Source organism: Columba livia, chromosome W, assembly GCF_036013475.1.
Source record: "Columba livia isolate bColLiv1 breed racing homer chromosome W, bColLiv1.pat.W.v2, whole genome shotgun sequence".
In the NCBI taxonomy this organism is placed as follows: Eukaryota; Metazoa; Chordata; class Aves; order Columbiformes; family Columbidae; genus Columba; species Columba livia.
In genome coordinates this window covers 20,170,911-20,174,469 of record NC_088641.1, presented here as the reverse complement: position 1 = coordinate 20,174,469, position 3,559 = coordinate 20,170,911, and the positions used below count along the sequence as shown (strand labels likewise).

The following is a 3,559-nucleotide window of genomic DNA, read 5'->3' as shown; positions in this document are numbered from 1 at the left end:
GGCACCACCCTGTCATGCCCAAAAAGGTTTGTAATGCTTTTACAGTTTGAGGCTTCGGAGTTTGGCATATAGCCTCCTTTCGAGCCTGTCCCAGGGTCCTCTGCCCTGCACTGATTTCATAGCCCAAATAAGTTACTTGTTGCTGTCTTCTGTGATACCTGAAATCCTTGGAGCCCCAAAAAGTTCAATAAACTTACAGTTCAGGTTATGCACGTCTCCTTTGTTCTGGTAGCGATCAAAATGTCATCCACATATTGTAGCATCTGTCCTTCATCAAAGGGGGCTTCCCAAGATTCAAGATCTTTAGCAAGCTGATTTCCAAATATTGTCGGACTGTTCTTAAATCCTTGTGGCAACACCATCCACATGAGCTGGGTTTTACGTCCACTTTTAGGGTTTTCCCATTCAAATGCAAATATTGTCTGGCTGGCTTCACGGAGAGGGATGCAAAAAGGCATCTTTTAAATCTAAAACAGTAAACCAAATCAAATCAGAGTTAATACAGTTAGAAAGGTGTATGGGTTTGCTACCACTGGTTAGAGGTCCTCTGTTATTCTGTTTATAGCTCCTAAGTCCTGAACGACCCAATATGACCCATCCAGCTTACGGATAGGCAATATAGGGCTGTTATAACTGGACTCACGTTCCTTTAATAACCCGATTTGTAGGAATTTCTCTATTACTGGCCAAATTCCTTTCCTGTCCTCCCTTTATCCTTACCTCGACAGGTGGAGCATTTTTGGCCCTTCAGGTACATCAGTAGCCCATACCCCGGGGTACACTTGGTTCACGACTTCTTCATTAATCTTGCCTTCTGTGGGAACAGTTGCTAAAAGCAAGCCCATTATTTGCATGTATTGCTGATCATTTACCTCCAGAGTAATTTCTCCTTTTTCAAATCTGATTACTGCATCCATTTGTTCCAACAGATTTCTCCCCAAAAGAGGTTTTAGGGAATTGGGCATATATAAAAATTTATAAACGCCTACTTGTTTACCCAGTTTATATTTCAAAGGTTCGCAAAAATACGCCCTTTCACTTTGGCCAGTGGCTCCCTTTACTTACTATGTAATCGTTACTTATTGGCAATCTACCAAAAATTCCACTTGTTTCTGTTCATTCCAGGTTCCCTTCAGTCTTTTTCAAAACTTGCTGCTGTCCATTTCTCTCTCTGCCTACCTCCTCTGACATGCATTTTCCCAATGTACGTTGACCTCTCTCTAAAGGCTTTCAAAGCCTTCCAACCTCTTTAGTTCCCTACTTTCTTATCCTTTCGACAATCTTCCTTTCCCTGTTACTGAATACTCTCCAAGCTTCATCTAACAACGTTTCCAAATTTCTACTTTCTGTTGCGCTCAGTTTCTCTAACTTCTCTAGGGGAGCTTGCACCATTCCCGGTGCGAGAGGCTACCCTGAGAGGCATACGGCTTGCCCCGCCCCCTTCGCCACTTCTAGCAGTGGTTTTTCTATTTTTTTTTTTCTTCTTTCTCTCCTTGCTGCAGTTTAGACTCAGGCAAGGCCACGCGGACGGGCGAGGTTGAGTTTATCTTGCAGTTTGGCACAGGCCTGAAATCCATGTTACAACACAGGCCTGGGATATTTCACTTTTTTTGTTTTTCCATTTAATTCCAGTCATAACACGCTTTATATGCAATTCCAATCAGCTCAGCAATAGTTACATTCCCCAGTCCCATTTACCTTTTGCAGATGTCAGAAAAAACAGCATATTAAACATAAGTCCATTATTTCCACTTTCCTAGATCCAATTCAGTTCATATTCTAGCCACTTTTAAACACCTCTCCCAAGCTCACATCCATCATAACATTTAGTTTGTTTTTGGTTTTTTGTTTTTTTTTTTTTTTTTTTTTCCCCATATCTCTGACTAGCACATAAATTCAATATGAATCTGAGTTTAACAACTTAAATCCTTTCCTGGTCTCAAAATATTAGATAACAATAAGAGCAAATTAACTTACAGTACTGTACTTCATCCTATTTTTCCCAAGTTCTGCAGAACAACATTAATTGCCACTAATTGCTACAATCCCACATTCAAGCCACAAGTGAATACAATATTGTTTCAAACTTTCTTTTATCAGGATTCCCCACTAAGTTACTCTAATGTGTAAGGATGCATCCTAAGGGGAGTAAGGTGGTGTTTTAGTATTTTAATGGAACCGGTTCCCATTTTGTTATTATGTCCCTGGTTTTGGAGGATGAAAAACATATCTGCATATACTTTCTTACACCGCGCGCAGTGTAATTTAACTCATGCCACGTGACTTAAATCAAGGTCTTTTAAGCTCGTCTTCTGCTTTATACAGATCACAGGCTAAAGCATACCACCATACATTTAAACAGTAGTTACTGTAATTAGCACACACTCACACAGACACTTTTCCCAGCTGGTTGGTTTTACAACTTACAATTTACTTTGCGATTTAGAATGGAATGCATGGAATGCCCGGGCACTTACAAAAGATAACACACAGTTACGGACTGACTATTATCTTTTTCAGCAGCTGCAAAAATAACTTGAGAGATTGCTGCATTACCCTTCACCCTTGCTAAAATCATTAGCAAAGGTCCATCCTGGCTCCCGAAACCGGAACGCAGAAATCTCGGGGTTGCTCGATATACTCCCAAGATCACTAGCGGCCGACTCTCAGACAGCAGCCCGCACTTCCCAGGTACCTCTACACCAAATACCACTGCGGAAACTCTGGCCACGCGTGGGGTGTCCCTCCACGTCTTACTGGCTCCCCGCCAAATGCAATTAAATGCAATTTTATTACAACATACCTTACCCGCTGTCAGTGCCGGAGGTCTTTTGTCTGCTCCTGCAATGACCAGCTGGGGGCAGAGGTCTTCTGAAAAAGAAGCTTCCGGGTGTGCCAAATTCGTCCGTTCTCAGTTGTTCATGCAGCCGAGCAAAACGCCTTCCTGGCTGGCTCGCCAAAGTGAGGCGCGGAAATGACTTTACAACCCGTGAGATTGTAAAGAGGTATGTTTATTTACAGTGCTGGACACACGGGGGAAATCATTTCACCTAATACGTGTCTAAATTTTCAGTAGCTGTGAACTTGGTTAAATGCAGTAAAGTGTTACATATTCATGACAGTTCTAGGAACGCTATACATATTCATAACCTGTCCCCGAGAAGGCGGTTCTTATTACAATGAGTTACGGGAGACCATTTCCATAGTTTCCACCTCCGGCTCCTCCTGGTTGCAGCTGTGCAGTGATCGTGAACCCGGGTCTCCTCCTCTGTACACGGTCACCTTTGGTCCAGTGTGATGAGTTGGTTAGGACTCAGACTGCTGAGTTGGTTAGAACTGACTCCTGTCCTGTGCCCAAGTTTCTGTTATCTGGTTCACCCAAGGATGCACCAAGGACGCACCCCGAGTTTTTTTATCTTTGCAAGGCGTCAGCCAACTCCTGTTTCTCGTACAATAAGTTATGCAAAGCTAAGCAAGGCTAGGCAACAGTGATGTGGGTTAAGGGTTAGCTCTGTAAGTGTTAGCTCCTTAGTTCTTTAAGTGTTAGTTCTTTAAGTGT

The 3,559-nt window shown here is 42.6% G+C and overlaps 1 long non-coding RNA gene across 2 annotated transcripts; it reads right to left on the bottom strand.

Moving 5' to 3' along the window:
* Positions 1–6: 6 nt before the first annotated feature.
* LOC135577183 (uncharacterized) lies at positions 7–3,175 on the bottom strand. 2 transcript variants are annotated; one of them, XR_010468754.1, is made up of 3 exons: positions 2,809–3,175; positions 721–829; positions 7–467 (listed from the first exon to the last, which is right to left on the bottom strand). It is a non-coding gene; the product is annotated as an uncharacterized LOC135577183 (long non-coding RNA). The 2 variants fall into 2 exon arrangements; XR_010468753.1 differs by having other exon boundaries at positions 2,804–3,173.
* Positions 3,176–3,559: the final 384 nt, after the last annotated feature.